Source organism: Dasypus novemcinctus, chromosome 19 (assembly GCF_030445035.2).
Source record: "Dasypus novemcinctus isolate mDasNov1 chromosome 19, mDasNov1.1.hap2, whole genome shotgun sequence".
NCBI lineage: Eukaryota > Metazoa > Chordata > Mammalia > Cingulata > Dasypodidae > Dasypus > Dasypus novemcinctus.
Window position 1 is genome coordinate 62,971,490 of NC_080691.1, and position 10,802 is coordinate 62,982,291.

At 39.5% G+C, this 10,802-nt stretch overlaps 2 pseudogenes; both read left to right on the top strand.

Annotated features, from left to right (window-relative positions):
* The first annotated feature begins 1,017 nt into the window (after positions 1-1,017).
* LOC101446234 (phosphorylase b kinase regulatory subunit beta pseudogene) lies at positions 1,018-7,435 on the top strand (annotated as a pseudogene).
* Positions 7,436-7,897: 462 nt separating this feature from the next.
* LOC139436158 (phosphorylase b kinase regulatory subunit beta-like) lies at positions 7,898-10,478 on the top strand (annotated as a pseudogene).
* Positions 10,479-10,802: the final 324 nt, after the last annotated feature.

Below are 10,802 nucleotides of genomic sequence, written 5' to 3' on the forward strand. Positions count from 1 at the left end.
AGGAATTGGTAATATAATAAAAGACAACCTATCTTACAATGTGAAATAATTTACTTTTGGTTTATTTAGGGGGAAGGTGTTTGTTTGTTTTTAATAGAAGAATATAACAATCACTCTTAATTCAGAAAAACAAATGATTGCAAGCATAAAAATCCTTACAAGTTTACTGCTATTCAAAATAAACAACTCATACATGGTATCCCTGAGTTGGCAGTTTATTTGAAAAAACATCACCCCAGTTATAACATTTTCCTCCTTGCCCCTCATTTTCCTAACAGAAAACTTAACAAAATTGGGGAGGGAGAATATAATATCTTTGCAGATTGATTCACTTGTAGAGGAGCCATGAATGCTAATGACTCAAAAGTCCCTAGTTTTACTCCTGAATCAGGCAAAGAGTAAACGTCAATATAAGAGCATATTTTGTTTTTAGCAATATCATAGAACATTGAATTATTACAATGTAGTGATTATAATTCTTTGAAGAATATTCTTAGTCCAGACATGAGACAAACTAAAATCACCCAACTGCTCACAGACCTGAAGAATTAGTGCAAGCATTTGCCACCTAAAAACCCAAAACTGTTAAAGCTTTTCTGGCAGTGAGTCTTTGACATCACCAGCTTCCTTTCCTGACAGTAAGACATTCCTACTTGGACACGTGCCACCCTCACTTAAAGTCTTGTTTTTTTCTCTTCATCTAAAAGGAAGGAATGGATCCCTAGCGTTTTCAGTTCTTCCAACAGGTCCTCGTGCCGGTGCATCTGTAGAAGAATATCAAGTATCCCACCAACTGGCCATTGAGGCACACCTGAGGGATGGTGGGCCAGTTAGAATAGTCTCTGATGCCTTGCCGGAGCTCAGGGTCGTCCAGCACTTTGTGGGCTGCGTAGTCACGGAGGCCATGCAGCGGCAGGACATTCCCTACGGCGTTGCTGAAGCTGCACTGGGTCTGCTGAAGCTTTCCCTAGAGGAAGATCACCGCCTTGTCCTTCACCAGCGACGCCAGTTGCCCCTATGAACCACTGCCATCGCCTGCTGCTGGAGCCTGCCGCCCACGCTCCTGGACCCCACAGGCTGCGGCCGCTCCCGCCGTGCCCCCAGCGCAACAGGGTCGCTGCATCTTGGCCCAGGGTCACCCAAGCCAGCACGCCTGCCGGGGTCATTGCCCAGACCTGGGCTATTTGGAGTGAAGGTTTTCATTGTAGAAAGTTTGCAATGGTGGCAGGGCAGGATCACTGGGGCAGGATGTTGGTGATGGGGATGTGTTGGGAGGAGTGCACTTATAGCATGGCTCTATGGAATATGAATGTGTTCATGTGATCATGGAGAATTATCTCAGTGGGTGGAGACCCACACACCAACTGATGGAAAATTGAATTCCTATTCTGGGGTGTCCTGCTACATTCTCTAATAGAGAGGCAAGAATCTTTAGAGTATATGAGCAGTGCCTAGTGAAGGAGGACAGACCAATAACCAGGCCCTGGATGTTAATGCTTGTACTTAGGAGCTTGGTTCTTGTAATGCTGAAACTTAGCATTGAAATATATATTGCCTAAGAGTTACCTGCTGAAAGATTCCTTGTTGCTTATATGTGACCTCTCTTTGAGCCAGACTCAGCATATAATCTCAATGTGTTCTACCTAGCATGGCATATTACTCCCAGGGACAGGTCTCCCTGGCACCAAGGGATTATTACCAAGCACCAACTATTTATTTTGATGCATTTGGAAAAAGACCTTGAGGAAAAGGGAGAAATATTAAATAAAAATGACTTATTATGGCTAACAGTTTTCAAAGTGAATAAGAAGATCATTCCAAAAGTTGTGCTTATGCACTTCTCAGGAGGTTCTCACTGAAAGCTACAGTAAACAGTGCCTCAAGCAGGGGTGCATTTAATGCCTCCAGAGATATCTAGACACTATATGCAGGGGAGACAACCCCAGGAAATTGTCACCCAATCAGTGGGCCCTCCCTTGGATTACGTGATAACCTGTCCCCTCAATATATCAGAGTTAGACTCATTTATAATTTTCCTACAGTTGTTCTTCTGTCCCTTTTATTTGACCCTGTAATTAACAATGTAACCATTAAATATATATCCCAGATATTTAAAACTTTGGGCTCTTCTTATGTCGGTTGAACCATGAATCTCAGCACAATTGCAACACCTACTCTTGACTTTATAGGGCTCACCAAGTATAGCTAATGAAAAGATGATCAAGGACAATGCCCTTCCAAAAAGTAGAGTATCTCCAACTGCAAGCAAGTCTGTTCCATCCATATGCACCATGGGATCTAAGTCCTTTCTCAGTTGGAAGCAGACTGGGCGTGACCACCCGCAATTCTCAAGATTGAGAAATGAACAAACATAAGGATGGAATGCAACTATGGACCAAAGTAGATTCATTAGTGTATTAATCAGGGTTCTCTAGGGAAACAGAATTAACAGGAGATATCTGTCACTAGTAAGAGGTTTATTAGAGTATCTTACTCAGCTGTGGGAATGCACAAATCCAGGTTCCACAGATGGGCTACAACCAGGAGCTCTGATGAAAGTCCAATGAAGATTCTTGATGAGTTCTGGGAGATGTTGGCCATCCAAAGATGAGCTGGGAAATTCTCACTCAATGCTGGAGTTGCTTCCCCTTTTAAGGGATTCAACTGATTGGGTTAAGCATCATTCATCACTGATGGAAATCTCCCTGATTTATGTAATTATAACCAGCTCTCAATCATTTACCACTGCAGTAAAGTCAATGGTGAATAAATTCCATAAATGCCCTTGTATTAAAGTTAACCCTGTGCTTGCTTGAACAAGCAACTGGGCACAATCACCTGGCTGAGTTGACACAATAGCCTATCACATTTAGTATTCTAGTAATGGAAGAAATTTTAACATTGATATAAAAACAGTGGTCAACAGAGGTTGTGTGGTAAGGGAGAGGTAAGAATAAGTGTAGCATGGGGTGTTGGGGGACATTGGAATTTTTCTGCATGATATTGCAGAGACAGATACAGGCCATTATCTATTTTGTCAAAACATATAAAATTGCACAGTGTAAAACATTGAAAGTATAAAACAATGTAAACTAGCCATGTGTAGTAACAATGCTTCAACATTTGTTCTTCAATAGTACAAAAGTATCATACTAATGAAAGATGTTAATAGGGGAAAATTATGGGAGAAGGAGGAGGTGGGGTATATAGGAATCCACTATACTTTTGATATAACATATATATAATCTAAAGGGTCCACAGAATGGAGGAATAGAGTATGGATTAGAGTGAACTTACTGATATTCTATTCTGGAATGATTGTGATTAGTAATGGAAGTAAATGTAGCATTGAGATGGAGAAAGTGGCCATGGTAGCTGTTGAGGGTGGGGAGTGGGAAGAAGAAATGTGATGTAGGGGCATTTTCAGGACTTGGAGTTGTCTTGGATGGTACTGCAGGGACAGTTACTGGACATTGTATGACCTCCCATGGCACACTGGGTGGACTGGGGGAGAGTGTAAACTAGAATGTAGACTATTGACCATGTGGTGCAGCAGTGCTCAGAGACGTATTCACCAAGTACAATAAATGTCCCATGATGATGAAGAGATTGTTGTTATGGGAGGAGTAGGGTGAGGGGAATGGGGGCATATGGAGATCTCATATTTTTTAATGTAACTTTGAAGAATAATAATAAATAAAAATAAATGAATAAAAATATAGGAAAAGATTAACAAAGAGATACAGTTACTTGCAATGTATTTGTTAAAATTAAAACACTATATATTAAAAATTCTATATTCAAAGAAAGAATACTTCAAATATGAAGGATAAATATTTTCTTTAAAAAAAAAGGTTCTATTGCTAACTGACATGTCCTAAAATAAATGTTTAAAAGTTTCTTAGGGAGAAGGAAAATGATAGTAGATCAGAAAATTCCATCTTCTTTATGAAAGATAGAGCATTAGTGTTGGAATAATGAAAATGAAATAAAATATTTCATTTTTCATATTCAAGTGTTTTAACAGTTTCTTTTGTAAAGAAGTGACAATAATTCACTGTTTAATTTTAATATATAGAAATATGAAACGAATGACAGTAATCTTGCAAGGGAAAGAAGGAAAGCACTGAGTATGTTTTCTTATACATTACTTGCAGTTGACGTAAAGTGGTATTGTATTATGTGAAGGTGTAGCAGTTTAATACCATAGATGAAATCCAAAAAGAAATATTGGCCTATGTTTGGAAACTGGACTTTTCGTCTGGGTATATGAGAGTATATTGGGCTCAGTAGGCTTAGCAAAAAAAGTGAGTTGGAGGGTTCTTAATGTTGGAGTTTTGATATTGGTGTTGGATGCTGAAGTAAGCACACAGAGGAAAGAAAAGCAAGCTCCAGGAAGAGAGGAACCCTGAGCCCAGAAAGAAGCAATCCTTGGGAAGAGAGGAACCCAGGAAGCCTGAGCCCTGTCAGATGTTGGCAGCCATCTTGCTCCAATATATGGAAATATACTTTGGTAAGGGAAGTAACTTATGCTTTATGACCTGGTATCTGTAAACTCCTACTACAAATAAATAACCTTATAAAAACCAAGTGATTTCTAGTATTTTGCAACAGCACCCCTTTGGATGACTAATACAGAAGGTATCTCAAATTAAATAAAAACGTGTGTTATAAACTCACAGACAACATTTAAAAACAATTTAGAGTTAGTTGTTGTGACTGACATGCCGTTGATATGTTGCTATGTTTCATTATTGTGATTCGTAAGTTAGTAGGAGAAATGTAATGGAAAATATCCATAGAATGTTATATAATTTTTATTGCTGCTTATTTGAGAGCTTTTCCAAGTTAACTTTCTAAAGGAAGGCATGTGTATCTACCTTGCAAGTTTAAGTAGCAAAGTTATTATTTTCTCCACAAAATCAAACATATGTTTATATCATAGAAGTTGAAAAAAGAGGGAAGTTGAAGTATTTCAAGTGATAAGGCCCCCCCTTACCATATGGGAGGAACTTGCTTTGATCCCTGGGGCCTCCTGGTGAAAAATAAGAAGAGAAAGCATGCCTGCACAGTGAGCCAGTGCCTGCATGGTGAGCCAAGTGCCCATGTAGTGAGCTGAGTGCCATACGAGTGCCCACATGGTGAGTTGAGTGTCCGCATGGTAAGCTGAGTTCCTATGCGAGTGCCCACATGGTGAGTTGAGTGCCCACATGAGTGCCTTCATGGTGAGACAGTGCCCATGTGGTGAACCAAGTTCCCACCTGAGTGCCAGCATGGCAAGTCATGTGACTTTGTAGTGAACTGAGTACTCATTTGAGTGCCCATGAAATGACCCAGTGCCCCTGCAAATGAACCATGAAGCAAGATGATGATGCAACAAAAGAGAGATGAAGCAGAAAGTCAAGGTGAAGTACAGCAGAAATCAGGAACTGAGGTGGCACAATTGACAGGGAAATTCTTACCACATCAGAGGTCCCCAGGATCGAATTCCAGGAAATCCTAGAAAGAAAGATAAGAGGATACAAAAAGAGAAATAGTTGCAGAAGATCACACAGTGAATGGATACAGACAACAAAACAGCAGGGTGGGGGATGGGGATGGGGAGGGGTAGGGAAATATAAGATTACATCTAAAATAATAATTTTAAAAAAAGAATGATTATCCTGGGTTGCTGCTTCATGAGCCAGGGGGGAGCCTCAGACCCTGACAAGAAGCCCTCCCTAACTTCCCTCTGCTTGTAGTCAGAGTGTCCTGAGCACTCCCTAGAGGCTAGACCCATTCTGACATTCTTCCAGTGAAGATGCTGCTTTCAGAGAGTCCATGTGGTAGGTGCCCTAAGATCTGAGGATGTTCACCGACAAGTTCCCCTGACTCAGCCAATCCTTGGTGATTTAAGTTTATGAAAATTTTAGTACAGGTGTATATTATAGCACTTCCATAAAATTTTGGAGTAGCTTCAAAGTTATTTCTCCTATTTTTTGGCACATGGTACTGAAAAATCCTGTAGGGATTAGACTTAAGTTAAATGACAAGATAATTTAAACATCTCAAATTTCCAGCAGCACTTAGAAAGGTTTAAATGCTTAATCTTAAAAAGTGCTATGATGAACCTTGGGTAAGTCTAGAAAGAAATGAGAGAGCTGAATCTTTAGATAGTTCTTTGACAAATACTACAATTCCTCATAGTTTTACATTTTATATTTTCACTCATTAATGAGAATGAATGCAGAAGTACAGAAATTATACAAACTTTACCCAGAGAATCAAGGTCTCCCAACACAGATGCTGCCCTGCTCCACTACATAAGTTATCCTGCATTTGTCCTAGATGATAAAGCTTTGTTTATCCACACACTTGATAAAGGGATTAGAAAATTAAAAGAAAAATTAATGTAACTGTTTTTTTGAGAGCTAGGTATATAGCACATCATTGGAAGATCCAAACAGATGCTACTACAAACCAGATGAAATTGTTTGTTGGCAATGAATGTGACTTTCCCATATTTTTCCTTTTAATGATGATGGAATTTTTAGAAATAATCTCAAACAAGTAGAGGTATATCAGCATCTTCTGACTCCAGTGCTTCATCAGAACACAGAAGGATATCCTGTAGTACTAAAGTATTACTATGTGTAATCTGACTTTGTAGAATATGAAAAAATGAAAGCTGCAAAGTCAAAAGTGATTTCCTAGTAAATGCAGCAATGATAGAAAACACTTTCTCTGGCAACAAAGTCTTTATATCCTTTCAAAACTCTTGGTCAATGAATTAATCAGTCCCAAAGACATTGATCTGATCCACCAATATGTCCCACTACAAAACCAGTATAATTTTAGCAATTGGCAACAGGTTTTTCAATTAGGGCCCAATGAAAAATGATTTTGTACTTCATGTAGCAATTGTAGCAGAAAGTCAACACTTTCAAGTTTTTCTCAACACAAATGTTATTCGAACTCAATCTCCTTATCAGGTACAACATATTCAAATATGGCCTCAGTATGAGCTCATGAAAGCTTATTTCCACCTATGCATCATTGAAATGTTAGAACTCTCCTGAAGGTCAGAAAGGTCCACCGGCTGCCTCAGTACATCCAAGATCTATTGCATCCTAGGAAGGACAGTGATTTGTTATTCCATCCTTTGACCTACGTGATTTCTACATGTCTCAAGATGTTTTATTGCTAATGGATGACATAAATTATGCCCTCGAGTTCATTAGCAGTATTGAAAAATTCATGGTCATCTACTTTTCCTTGTTCTCAGGAAGACAATATAAAAGGTTGCTGGTTCAACCCCATATTAGATATGATGGCAGACTTTTAAAAAAAGCATGATTGTAGGAGTCAAAGTTCATTTTCATTGTTACAGACAATAATATCTGGATCTGCAGTAGAGTGACTTGACTTCATAAGAATCCTTTATTTTCAAGAGTGATTAAGTACTACCTTTATAAGTTTAATACCTATGATATTAGATGTGGGAAACAAAGGCATGTTGTTTCCATAGTAGCAAGTTACTTTCTGACCACTAGCTCATGCTGTCCCTAGAGATATACGTGCAGGTGGCTAATCTCTCAGGGAAACATAACATTCCGGCAGAACCTGGACTTGACAGTACAAGTAACCTGAGCAACAAGATTTATGAGCATATTTGTTTCTATACATAATAGAACATCTTGAACTTTGGTTACTATCTTATCCACTGTGCACTGTGTTTTCAAGAATGAGGTAATGGGAATAGTTAGCTAGAATAGTTGCTGGTTCTCATAATTGCTTGGGGTATATAAAGAAACCCCTGAGATTAATAAACTTGTCTGATGAGCTTGAGGCTTCAATGCTCTCAGATCCCCTGAGCCCAATCTCTCTTTTTCTTTCATTCCTGATACCCTTTGTGTGCATGACTCCGACAATTAGGGAAGTAGTCATCCAGCAAAAATTGGTCATCTGTATTGGTGGGATATCCTGAATTATTCAGTAGTATGCTGAACTAAATGCAATTTGAAGAAAAAGGTAGAATGTAGAACTTTTCCAAATTAATATGTATTCTATATCTAACCTTTAAAATCATTGCTATATTCCATTTTACTATTAAGGGAAACTGGCAATATATTGGGCTTCACTTTTCAGGAAATTTTGGATTACAGAGAGTTTCAACAACAGCAGTGGAGGAATACTGGTGTGGGATATTATTGACAGGGGACACATGGTTAGCAGGGAGTTCTCCAGGGCATATATCCAGGGTACATAAAAATGTTTGAATATTTTCATAGTGGAAACAATTAAAAACAACAACTGAGGGGGTGCTGAGTTCCTAGCCAGGGGAGCTCTATCACAGTCCCTAAAGGAACAGCAGGTGCAACTGCAAATGCAACTGCAAAGACCAAAAAAGAATGAAGGTCCAACAATGAGCCCCTGATAGTAATGACTATATTTGTGAGCCTGTGAGCCAGAAATAAGAACAAGGCTTAGAGCTGCACGGTGCCTAAGAGTTACCTCCTGAGAGGCTCCATGTTGCTCAAATGTGACCAGTCTCAAAGCCAAACTCAGCATGTAAATCTGTTGCCTTCCCCCTAGCGTGGGACATGACTCCCATGGATGAGCCTCCCTGGTGCTGAGGGATTACTACCAAGTACCAGCTGATGATGTAACTAGAAAAGGACCTTGAATAAAAGGTTCAACTCGGACCAGCAGAATATCTCTGTCTATATATAATAACAGGAGTTAAAAAGGCTTTTTGACCTGAATCAAGGGGGAAATGGAAAAGACAAATGAGTTTATATAGCTATGAGGCTCCAAAAAAGAACCAGGAGGTTATCAGAAGGGTTGCCCTTATGCACACCTCAGCAGAGTCCCAGAGACAAATAAAGTAGATACAAACCCAGGTATTGGTTCTTCTGAGGGCTACAGAGACCCACAGGTTCGATGGTCATGACAGATGGTGTTCAGTACCATGTCAGTTGGCCTCTCTTTGGGGTTTGTGTTTCTGTGTGGTGGAGCTGGACTCAGATGTGATCTTTTTTCACAAGCCTTTCCTGTTACTTTACCAGAATTGTAGTTGGTGCTGGGGTTTAATATATACCCAGGGGATCTGAATCTCTGGACTGACTATATGATAGCCAGGCCCTGAGCCTCAACAGACTTCAGATCCTACACTCTGGTTTATTGGACTTACCCCACTCAGCTAACATGGAGTTGAAGAAGGTCAACCACCACACCATGGAGCCAAGAATGCCTACAACTGAAAGCAGGAGGATTGCATCCAGCATCCATGTGGAATCTAAGCCCCCTCTTGATACAGATGTGGAGTGGACACAACCAATCCAAGGTCCACAGGATGGAGGAATAGAACGTGGATTAGAGTGGATTTACTGATATTCTATTCATGAACTATTGTGATTAGTAATCAAAGAAAATGTGGCATTGGTGTGGAGAAAGTGGCCATGGTGGCTGCTGTGTGTGGGGAATGGGAGGAAGAGATGAGATTTGGAGGCATTTTCGGGACTTGGAGGTGTCCTGGGTGGTGCTGCAGGGACAATTACCGAACATTGTAGGTCCTCCCATGGCCCACTGGATGGAACGTGGGAGAGTGTGGGCTATGATGTGGACCATTGACCATGAGGTGCAGTGATGCTCAGAGATGTATTCACCAAATGGAATGAATGTCTCATGATGATTGAGGAGAATGTTGCTATGGGGGGGAGGAATGGGGTGAGGGAGGTGGAGGATTTATGGGGACCTCATATTTTTTTTAATGTAATATTTAAAAAATGAATAAAGACAAAAAAATAAAAAATAAAATGAGATAAAATAAATAAATGCAATTTGAATTAATCATCCATGCAATGGAGTATAAGATCTATGACAGAGGGAAGCCAGCCATATACTTATATTAGCTGTCACTATTTGAAGTTAGTCATCTTCTGTGTGTTGGATATTCTCTAGCTTAACGGAATGGAAGATGTTGGCTGAACAGGTGTAAAATCACTGGGCCTTTAAATAGAACTTCCACTGGGTTATATAAATGAGTGTGACAGATCCTGGAGTGCATGTCCAATGCACTGTAGCTGGGAAGCATTTGTCACAGCAACTAACCCACCCAAATATGACCACATATGAGATGAATTTCTCTCTCCTTGCTGAAGATTTGTTGCAAATATTGACCAGTCAAAATACAGACAGATCATCATGGAGTTACTAATGGTTGTATCCATTGTACTGCAAAGAAATCCTGAGGTAGAATTACAAGACACAGTAGATATAGACAACTTTGTGAAAGAAGCATTTCATTAATTTGAAAAAGATGAATGTGTGCTAAAGGAAGCAGAAAAACATGATGACATGACTTCCTTTTATAACTCCTCAGCATGCCCCTGGGAAAAACAGGAACATGCAGCTATTTGACAAAAGCTTTGATAAAATTTCAGCTGGAAGGAAAAATCAAGCCCAACAACATTGACTTATGTCTGGTAAGGCAATGAGGATGGTAGAAGGGCCTCTGTTAAGACACTGAATAGAAGTAGGTTAAGTTTTGGGTTGAAGCATAATCAAGGCAGCCATGCGTGCCTGGAATGATCATGCTAATGAAGTGTTTATCATGTATTTGGCATAGTTATTGAACCTCTTTTACATGTCACATCCCATCTATTGATAAGAAATGCTTTTTCTCAAGTAAAACATTTTCTCAGGATTATACCAACAATAATAACCTTCACTATATGACAAAAATAGTTTGTGGACTGACAATATTGAAAATTCACCTCTGTATTTCATGAATATGAATCTTTGCTCTTTGTACTAAATTC